The sequence below is a fragment of the Alligator sinensis genome, unplaced genomic scaffold (assembly GCF_000455745.1).
Source record: "Alligator sinensis unplaced genomic scaffold, ASM45574v1 scaffold1610_1, whole genome shotgun sequence".
NCBI classification, from domain to species: Eukaryota; Metazoa; Chordata; order Crocodylia; family Alligatoridae; genus Alligator; species Alligator sinensis.
Window position 1 is genome coordinate 205,912 of NW_005843248.1, and position 11,895 is coordinate 217,806.

The window sequence follows — 11,895 nt, forward strand, 5'->3', positions numbered from 1 at the left end:
TGTTCTACCTTGCTTGTTGTTTGCCCATATTCACCTCTCCTAGCCCAAACCAAAGGTTAACCTGTTCAATCCCAGTGGATCTTACTACAAAGGTAATGAAGCATGTATATAATTAGTATAAATGCCAAAAAAATTCATACTCCACAGTGTATATTACATCCCAGCCTTAAGTCATTGCTGTTCATGACAAACTGCAATTGCTTAGACCCTTGCCAATTTTTCTAGGCAAATTAGAAAGAGTATCTAAAAGATTTGGGAATGCAATGAGACTTTCTAAATCAAGCTGATATAATGTTGTTACTGTTTTGATGTTACTTTCTGTCACTGCCTTTATAACTTAAATAGATCTCTTCAGAACATTTCCAACTTTTTGTGGTGTATTTGTACAGGGTCTTGCCTAATGGAGCACTCATTCATGATTGAGCCTCCTGGGACTCTACAACAATATGAGGAGTAGTAGTTACTCAGTGAGGACAATTTTGGCATGTGTCTTTGTAGCTAGCTAGATAGATAGATCCATAACTCTTGTTACTATAGTAGCCTAATACCTACCGAGTACTGAAATGAAGTCCCAGTAACTACAAATAAACTTATATATTTTTGCTTGCCTAATAATACAAGGGAAATGTGAATGAATGCCTAAAGTGCATGTATGTACATGCATGCATGGGATGGGGCATGTGGGAAGTGGGGGAAGTATAGAGTGTTTAAATGAATGTTGCTGATTGTATAAGTACATGAAGAGTTAATTATTGTGAGTACACTGAGTAGAAGAAAAATAGTAAAAATGTGATCTAGTTCTCCAAGGCAATAGAAAAGTTAAGAGCAACCACAGTATATATACTCTATAAATCTGGAAGGCAGGGAGGGGGGAACTATTATCAATGGAGCTTTAGCAAGTTCTTGGTCAGCACCTGATTTTTGTTTCAGGAATGATGCAAGGCTGTTCAAGGACTTGTAGTATGCCAAAGTTGTACTGACATGAATACTGCCCTCAGCTCCCATTAATGTCAATAGGTACTCAGTAACTCATGGGATCAGGCATCTCCAGCATACAGATCTTTTACTGTAATATATTTCAACTATTATGACTGTAATTTTAGCCATAAACATTTCCTTTGAAAGAAGCATGTTTTGTTTATAGAACTCCTTATTCTTTTCAAATACTGTATGTTTCTTCTTACTATCAAATATGAGAGAGTTACTGTTTGTTTTATGGTGGAACACTCTCCCCTTTGAGCTAGTTCTGAGTATAACATAAAAATGTCACAACAATTAAGAGGACCCAACATTTAAAAACAATAACATACTGTTTTTACACAGAGGTAACATATTCAGAAAACTAATTCAGTTGTGACCTGTAGTTTCCTCTTTGACATGATTATACCCATAAGACAGACTTATTAAACTGAATTGTGAGTTAATGTGTGTACTCAGCAAGACAGACAGATGGACAAAAAAGCCTTCACTGAAAGCATTATTGGCTGGTTTCCCATTCTTTGAATGATTCCACTAACAAGAACAGTACTGTAGTCTACATTAACTCAGAGTAAACTCATCAATGAGCTGTTCCCACAGTAATGTTCAATAAACATCTTGGCCCATGATATTACTGTTTAGTTAGCACACAGAATCTATTGATTACTTCAACTCTTAAAGAAAGTTAAATGGAATTTAAATAACATGGTCATTGGCAACTATATAGATATATACCTATATCAATATCTAGGTAGATATCAATATGGATATCTATATCTAGCTATATACAGGAAACCCTCAGTATTCGCAGGTTCAGCATTTGTGGTTTCAAATATTCGTGAATGCCGAACCCGCATTTTAAATACACTTTAAACACTTACTGGAGATCTTTGGGAGCTCCACACTTGCTGCTGCCGGGCTCCCACCATCACTGCCAGGCTCCCACTGGAGCTACCGGAGCCATGCCCCTCCCCCCAGCTGCTGAGGGCACTGCATTCATGAACGCAGATTGTGTTCATGAATGCAGTGTCCTGTTCATGGATTTCGCTATTTGCAGGGATCATGGGAACGTATCCCCTGCGAATGGCAAGGATCGTGTGTGTGTGTGTGTGTGTGTGTGTGTGTGTGTGTGTGTGTGTGTGTGTACGCACGCGCGTGCAACAGGCTGGTGATTTGTCTTTATATGTTTGGATTTTTCAGTGCACTTGGAAAATATGCTGCTTGGTTACATTGATGTTGTGAGGAATAGTTATGATTGTACAAAAAATTCAAGTACTGATGTAGGTAATGACTGTGAACCATCCATTTATACTGTTCCCATCCCCAAGTGGGCAAGCGAGATGAGGTTCAACAGTAAAATGAAACGGCTGTGAAAAATAAATGAAAGATTTTTACTGGTTAGGCATTTCAGTGAAATGTGCCACAGAGCTCTAATGAGTGAGAGGGGATCTGGTGGTCATCTATAAACTCACCAGGGGGGACCAGTGGGAAATAGGTGAGGCTCTGTTCCTCCGGGCACCACAGGAGATAACAAGGAATAACGGCCACAAATTGATTGACAGCATCAGGCTTGATATCATTACTTTATGGATAGGGCTTCCAGGCTCTGGAATGGGCTCTCAAGGGCGATGGTGGTCTCCCCTACCTTGGGGGTCTCCAAGAGGAGGTTGGATAGATATCTGGCTGGGGTATTATGATCCCAGCACTCATTCCTGCCCAGGGCAGGGGGTCAGATTTGATGATCTGTTCAGGTCCCTTCCAACCCTAGAAACTATGAAACTATGAGTACTGAAAGCAGCAATGAGAGCGAGCCAGCCTAAAATGAAAAGCAAGTAATAATGCTGAGAATTTAATACTCCTCAAATTCAAAACATCTAACCTACTGGTTATTTGAAATAGACAATAACTAGTATCTCACTTCTAAAGGCAGGGGTTGAGGGAATGGTGCAAATAAGGCAGGAAATAAAATTTACTTTCTCAAAACCAAAGACTGTGCCAGCACCCATATTGTCTCCAGAGTTCCTGTCTCTCAATCCTGATTTTGTGATTAAGAAAAGACTACCTCTTTCCTAAACTGAATATGTGGAGGTCTGAATCATGAAGTAGAAACATACGTGCTTTTGCAAAATTAAAAACATTAGGATAGGTCCAATAGCTGAAGCACCCCAAATCCAGAGCTGCTTTACCAAGACACTTCTGAGTGGGTGAAATGTGCCTGTGAGCAGGTGTTTGTGATAGTCTCAGGGAGCTGTTGTAGACCTATCCTCTGAAGGCTCTAATATCAGTGTTAAATGACAAAGCTAATCTTATTTTCAGAAAAAGGGCAGAACACAAAAAGGAACCCACTGTAAATCTAAGTTTCAAAGATCAACTTACATCTCACAAGATGTATGTCCTACATTTTAGAACTATTTAAGGAATGCTAAAATGGCATTTTGATATTATCACCTCAAAAATAAAGTGATAAGAGATGAAAGTTTAGGGAAATCATTGGGGAGGATTAAAATAAATATAAAGATTACACCTTCGAAGAGTTTTTAATTAAAGTCATTATAGGATAAAAATGGAAAATTAGAACAGCAACAAATAATTACAATGAATAGTAGCTAAATGAGTAAAAGTGCGTCCTCTATTAATGCCCATGTCTGAGGAGACTTTAGGCCTGTTGTGTGGAGGAAATTTTTCCCAGATATAACCACAGCCTTATCTTGGTAAGGGATAATTGGGTAAGATGGACTTGGTATCAGTGAGTCTTAGTCATCACCCAGACAGAAAGGTCCGTGTTAAGTCCTACTCTGATGATATTTACTATATTCTTCCTCACTCTATTTATGTTCAAACGAGATATCATTTTTTCTTCCATACAGCACATCCCCCAAATAAGATGTGCACCTTGTTTTTTGAAAGGCCAAATAAAGAAAAAAAAATCTTCCCTTAAAAATACTAGTAAATACAGTATTTTTCCCAGGGAAAACACAGGTAGCTGCAGTCTACTCTGATGATATTTACTATATTCTTCCTCACTCTATTTATGTTCAAACGAGATATCATTTTTTCTTCCATACAGCACATCCCCCAAATAAGATGTGCACCTTGTTTTTTGAAAGGCCAAATAAAGAAAAAAAAATCTTCCCTTAAAAATACTAGTAAATACAGTATTTTTCCCAGGGAAAACACAGGTAGCTGCAGTAGGAAGGCTGTGGCTGTTCTGTTAACCCCCTAGCTGCAAGATGTTGCTATCATTTGAGTCAAATTGCCCAGCCTCTCTTCTTTTCTCATGCTCTAATGGGTGGGCAGCTAGTAGTGCCTGTCAGGTCAGCTGGGAGCATGATCTGAGCGAGCAACACCTGTGGACTCTGAAGGCCTATCCTCAGAGTAGGAGGCTCAGTAGGAGCCTCAAGGTTTGGCATCTAGGGCTTGAGTCCATTTTAGAAATACAGTAGAGGTAAGTCAGGGCAAAGTCTTCTACTGAGCCAATATCAACTATATTTTTTTATATGCAATATATGCCTTTTCCCAAAAATCAGCTGCTGGGAAATTGCGGTACACATTTTAGGTGAGGAAACATGGTAACGGCAGTTTCTTAAGCATGAGCCTCTGCCAGCAGAAAGGAAAGTAATGCTGTCGTTGGCTCGCACAGTGAACATAGAGGGTTCCTATTGTCCACATCCAGCAGCTGGGAGCCCCAAGAGCTTACTGTGTTGCCCCTGTGCATCATATTCAGCATTATTTTCTCTCCTTCTGACAGAAGCTTTTACTGCAGAGGGTGCTGTTACCAAATTTTCTCTCTTAAAATGTGCACCCCAATTTCCAGCAGCTGATTTGTACAAAAAGGTGCATACTGTATGTAAGAAAATACAGTATGTAGCCTCTTATTATCTGACTTATAACCCACTCATCACCACTGATGACAGAAGCTGCCACAGTAATTTCTAGATTTATCCTCTTTCCCCTATGTCTTCACTGAATGGTGCACTTTTTGGTTCTGATTAGTTCTTTATGAAATATGACAAGGGCCATCTGAGAAAAATATTTGGAAAAGGAAAATCTGTACCCCGGATACAATATCTTTTGTCAGAAAGTTATCTGCAGCTCATGTAAAAAGTGGCCAGACATTATTCCTATCTAATATCTATACATGTTATAATACCAATATGAAATTCTTTCTTGTTTAATGCACACATCGTATAAAACATTGTAACTAATCAGCCATCCATTTGAGAAGATACACCAAACATGTAATGAGCTTGGAAAACTGTCTGTACTCTCAGCTGCAGGTACAGGACAGTGTGGTGAAACTTGAACTGTTGCTGTCTCGATTTCTATTCTGTGGCTAAGGTGCAGTCTCTCTGATTGATAATCTTACCACTCATATGAGTACTAAAATGCAAACAAAGAAAAATACTTGGAAGAAATACTTTGAACAGACCATAGCTCACAAACTAGTAGGTATAATTCATATCATATTAGGAGGAAAGTACACTTTGGGAGTCTTTACTCATGCTCTGGGGTGGAGGAGGGGCACTTTAATTAGAGCAGCTCTGAGACCTGCTCTAACGAAAACACCTGCAGTGTCATGTGTATTCAGTGTCCCACATTTCAACATAGTGGTGGGGGCACTTTAACTAAAGCTCATTGGATGAGCTTTGGTTAAAGTGCCCCTCCACCATTTTGAAGTGTGAGGACACTGAATACACATGATGCAGAGGCTGCTGGAATGTGCTAATTAGGACAGTCTGGCAGACTCAGTTAATTGAGTCTGCTGCAGTACGTGCTATTAGCATGGGTCAGAGCAGATATCTGACACGTGTATGTGCCCCAACTCAAGAATATTAAAACATAATATTTAGGGACAACCTTTTTTAAGTTGGTAGACGGATATTTTGAATTCAAGAGCCTTAAAAGAGTGGGCTGAGGAGATTTCTGGATTTCTGCTACCCTCATGATGTTAATAAATCTTGGAAATTTAGAGAATGTAGAGAAATATAAGATCATTATCAGTCCAAGATTTAAAAAGGAAGGGCAAATGGGATGACTCAGGTATATATATTTTAACCTCAATTCCAACCTGAATAATGGTGGCTTTTTACTGATTAAAATATAGGAGTATAATTATTGCTAGTAAACATGTTTCTAGGTCTGGTAGATTAAAACTGATGTCATACTTTAAGGAGATTACAATCTTAATTAATATAGGAAACCAGATGTAGTATACTTAAATTGTTTCAGAATACTTGGCTAGATATCATATAGCATTTTTACTTTAAAAAATAACCCTATACAAATATTTTAAAGGATGCAGAAAAGAGCTACAGAATGATTCAATGGCTAGAGAAAACGCCTTATAGTAACAGACAGAAATCTCATTTAATTAAAATTTGAAATGCAACTTATTTATAATGTGTAAGTAAGAAGAAAATGGTGAGTGACAAAGGACACTTTGAGTGTTTTTACATATGCTCCAGAGGTGGGGATGGGAGCACTTTAATTACAGTGACTCTAAGAGCTACTCTAATTAAAGTGTTGCAAAGTCTCATGTATCAGTGTCCCTGAACTTCAAAATGGCAGAGGGCCCAAAGCTCATCAAATGTCATTTTGAGAGATGGGGACACTGATACATGAGATGCAGAGGCTGGTTGGAGCACACTAATTAGCACATTCCAGCAGACTTGATTAATCCAGACTGCTTCATTTGGCTGTAATTACAGCACATTAGAGCAGCCTCCCAACATGTCTACAGGCACCCTTTGATCTGACAAAGAAAAGTATAACAAAAACCAGTGGAAGATATACCACATACATTTTAGATAGAAATTAGGCACATTGACAAAGGAGATTAATCATTGGAAGAAAATGCCAAAAAAGGGGTGGATCCTTATTTTTTATGTCTTTTAATCAAGACTAGATTGTTTTTAATTATTAGGCTCAGTTCCAGGCTAACTGGTCAAGAGTAATGTCTTAGGCTGAGGGGAGTAGTAGATACACTGGAGGGTAAAGCTAGGATTCAGAGACAAACTGGAGGATTTGGGGCCAAAAGAAATCTCATGAGGTTCAACAAGGACAAGTGCAAGGTCCTGCACTTAGTTTAGAACAATCCCATGCACCAGTACAGGCTGGGGGCTGACTGGCTGGGCAGCAGCTCTGCAGAAAAGGCCTGGGGTTACAGTGGACAATAAGCTGAATATGAGCCAGCAGTGTGCCCTTGTTGCCAAGAAGGCTAATGACATGCCAGGCAGGTCTGTTGCCAGCAGGTCAAGGGGAGTATTTATTCCCCTCTATTCAGCACTGGTGAGGCCACACCTGGAGTACTGTGTTCAGTTTTGGGCCCCCTATTTACAGCAAGGATGTGGACAAATTGGAGATAGTCCAGCAGAGGGCAGCAAAAATAGTTTGGGCACTGGGGCACATGACTTATGAGGAGAGGCTGAGGGAACTGGGTTTACTTAGTCTGGAGAAGAGAAGACTGAGAGGGGATTTAGTAGCAGCCTTCAACTACATGAGGCAGGGTGGGGGGGCAAAAAAGGATGGAGCTAGACTGTTTTCAGTGGTGACCAATGACAAAACAAGAAGCAACAGTCTCAAGTTGCAGCAAGGGAAGTTTAGCTTAAATATTACAAAGCATTTTCTTACTGGGAGAGTAGTAAAACACTGCAACAGGGTTACCCACAGAGGTTATTGAATCTCCATTCTTGGAGGTTTTTAAGACCTGACTAGACAAAGCCTCGGTTGGGATGAACTAGTTGGGGATAGTTCTGCTTTGAGCAGGGGGTTAGGCTAGATGACCTCCTGAGGTCCCTTCCAACCCTGATTTTCTGTGATTCTATGGGCATTTATATACATTCTATGGGCATCTATACGTTTATACACTTTTTGTGCTATGATGCACTGGAGATCCAGCATGTCAGAGCAGACTCTATTAATCAAGTCTGTTCTGCACACGAGGTGACACACCCAGTGCTGTGTTGCATGCATTTGTAAAAATGGTGAAATGTGCATCAGTGCTGGGAAAAAATGCTGTATGAATCTCTGCCATATGGGACTTCAGGGGCAGATGACTTAAGCTGTACAGAAAGCTGCTTCTCTTGCCTGCATTTTCTATCAGCTACCACCAGAAGACTACATTAAAGAAGTGAATTTTGTATTCAGCTGTGAAGATAATGGAATCTATTCCCATCCATAGCATCTCCAAATAGCTCATAATCTTGAGCTATTTGAGAAGTTCTATCTCCTGCTTTCACATGTACACTTTGAAGTTGATAGTTTTACTTGTGAACCAAACTGTCTGGGAAGATATTGGTTACTTAAATACTGCTATGGGAGAGTTTAAAGACAAAAAACACTACTAACCCAGTACCCTCTCAGTAGGCAAATAACAATGACAAGTAAATATGCTATAATTTAGCCCAACTGGATTTAAAAAAAAATAGTTAACATATACATTTGCACATAATAAATTGCTGTTATCTATTGGGAGCCTACATTAACTTGGGGATTGAGTGAACAACCTCTCCTATATATGTATATATATATATATATATTTCGATTTGGAACTTTAAGACTGGAGGCATCAGTGATTATTACAAAAACTAAAATGACTGGCATCAAACAAAATAAGTATGAATTTTTTCATGTCGAGAGAATCTTATACCATTGTCAAATCTCATTCGTTAATCATCTGCTAGCTTTATAGCAAAAAAAGTTTAATCCTTTACATTTTTTTAAGGACCTTCGTGTACTTATCAGAAGACTGATGAAAAGGATTATTTGATCAATACCAATCTGGTTTTCAAAGACACTATGTACATTTTGCTATCTCCTCCAAGTTTTAAAAAATATTTCATATTTCAATAATTTGTTCTCCAGAAATTCTCTTGTGCTCAAGTACAATATCTAGAATAGTGATCTGCATTCAATAGATTGTTGGATGTATTTAAGTAATCTTTTCTATATGTAAAAGACTTGATTATATTTAGTTTACACCTTCTGTTTTGGATTCTACTTCTAAACTTAAAAAAAAAATCTTAAAAAAAACTTGTTCTGTTTAATTTTTTTTTTGTTATTAACAATAATTTCTATCAACTGGAGCATAAGTAGATTGGTTATGTATATCCTGAATTAAAGCAGTATAATTAAAAACACAAAATGTTGTTAGATTTGTTAATTTAAAAACCAAGATTCAAACATCTGATGTAAGTTTAATGTATATTCCCATTCAGAAAAAAGTTTTTTCACCAGTAAGTTCTGTAATACATAAAAGAAGTGTGTTACAAGCAGGGATCTGGGTTTTCTGTTTCCCTGTGTTTATCAGAGAAAATGCGGATTTCCCATTTTAGCAAAGAAATCAGTGGAGTCTCTGCGTTTGCAAAGAGCTCTTGCAGGCTGGCACAGTTCCAGCCTGGAACAGCTGATTGCAGAAAGGGCGGGAAACCCCCAGCCCTATCCAGAGGGGGAGGAGGAGGAGAGGGAGGGGGAAGGGTGGAGCCTTAACCTCTGAGTCAGCCAAGGCTGGGCTCATGCTCAGGTTCAGGCTCAGGCTTAGTCTCAGACCTCAGCCTGGAGGTAAGTGGGGCTTGGGAGTTGTTGGGCAGAGCTAGGGAAGGTGGCTGGGGACTGAGGGAGCAGGGGCTACTACTGGACCCAGGCAGCACACCACAGCCAAGAGCAGGGCCAGCGGGTGAGGGCAGGGGTACCGCCTGCGGGCCACACACATGCCAGCCAGCCTGAGGCAGGGTTTGCACATGGAGGCCACTGCCACTGTGCCCCATGCTGCCTTCCTGCAGCTGGCCTCACGGCTTTGCAGGCAAGCAATGCGGGATGTAGTGTGGTGGTGACCACCATATGTGGGCTGCACATATGCAGCCCGGTTGGCTGGCCAGGGGATCAGGGGGCTCACATGTGGCCAGTTATGGTCTCCATGGCCATGAATCCACAGCGGCGGTGAGGAATGGTGGCTGCAGGGGGGCATAGGGAGCTTGCACGTGGGGAGCTGTGCCAGCGGGAGTGGCCACTGCATGCAAAACCTCTCCGCACCCCTGCTGCCACCACAGAGCCACGCCTGTGGAGCTGTGCTGCTGGCCGCAGGGCAGCAGCAGCAGTGTGGTGGCAGCCATGGCCACCACATGCAAGCCCCCCATTTGCGGGCACGGCTTCTTAAATAAGCAGCAGTGGTGGCGCGGGATGGTGGTGGTGGCGGCTGCCTGCCACCCAGCTGGCTAGTGGGGGTGGGGAGGTTTTGCACATGGTGGCTGCCACCACCTCACACCACTGCTGCTGTCTGCAGAGCCAGTCCCATGGTGGGGGTGGGGGGGCTTGTGTGCAGCATGGCTCCATAGGCAAGCAGCAGCAATGGCACCTGCTGCCTGCAAGCCCCCACCTGCCCCCCACAGACACCATTCCTCACCAGTGCTACAGAGCCATGGCCACAGAGCTGGGCAGCCAGCTGCATGTGAGCCCCCACCTCCCCCTCCCCTGGCCAGCTGGCTGGGCGACATGTGTGCAGCCCACACATGGTGGGCACCACCACACTGTGCCCCCAGGTCACTTGCCAGCCAGGTGGCATGTATGTGGCCCACAGATGGTGGCTGCCACTGCACTCCTGCTGCTGCATCTTGTGCCACTTGCCCGCAAAGCTGTGTGGGTGGCCATGGGATGGTAACACAGGGGTGCAGTGGCTGGGTTGCAGTGGTGGCCTCCATGTGCAAACCCCCCCATCAGGCTGGATGGTGCATGTGCGGCCTGCAGAGTGGCACCCCTGCCCTCACCCCCTGGCCCTTCTCCTGGGAGTGGGCACAGGGGCATACTCACCCACTTTTTGATCTGCCCCCTCCCTGCAACCTTCCCTTTCCCCCCACACACACTTTCTTGCTATGGTGATGAAATTGCTACAGAGTTTGTGTCCTGCAGGATACCCATACCAGGATTTGCAAAACAATTCTTAGCTTCTTCTGCTGCCACTTTAAGAGAAACAGCTGGGCTAACAGTGTGTGTGACAGCAGCAATAGCAGCTCAGCCAGGAACTGTTTAGGAGTTCACAGCATGGGTATGACTTTCCCACCCCCACTCTCAGAACCCCATACCCCATCTCTCAAAACCCAGGCATGACCCACCCCCAGTGAATCTCAAAACCATGTACACCCTCCCCTTCATTCCCCATTTCCACAGGGTTTGCTCTGGTCACCAACTCTTTTTATTATGCCACTGATAAAACCTTCCCAGTTTGAACATGAACATTGTTTAGTGATACGTCTGATTTACAGCTTAACAGGGCTGAAGAGTCTACCTCATGTGATAAACACATATACTGTCTTTTTAGTCTGAATTTCCTGAGCTTCAGTTTTCAGCTGTAGGGAGATCTTTTTGTCTGTATAATATTCTGTAATGTGTACTTTTTATGGCTTGTTTCCATTATGCCTTACATTGAACATGTGGCACAATTAGAACTGCACTGGGGTGTCCAACCCCAGTGTGGACCCTGCCAGCCATTGATCAGCTGATTTTTGACTGGATCAGACTTGAACTGGCCTTAGTGTAGTCCCTGGAGCCAGCTTATGATCATGTGATCATTATCTAGCTTTGAGACCACATCATACTATGCATTTGGCTTGATGCAGTCCTGACCCAGCTGACAATCAGCTGATCAACAGCTGGCTCCAAAGGCTGGTTTGAGTACTGGTGCAGTCTTGGAGCCAGCTGAAAATCAGATGATTGCTGGTCACTTGGCTTTCAACTTGCTGTTGCATTGAGCAAGTAAAACACAATGAACACCTAATCCCAAAACCATATGCCATGCCATGCATACAGTGGCTCTATCAGCGGCTCAAAGATCATATTTTTCCTTTTGGTTAATCAAATATTGTATGTTATCAGTGACTTCTTCTCTTAATTAACACTATCTTCTAGTTTTTGTGCCACCTAATT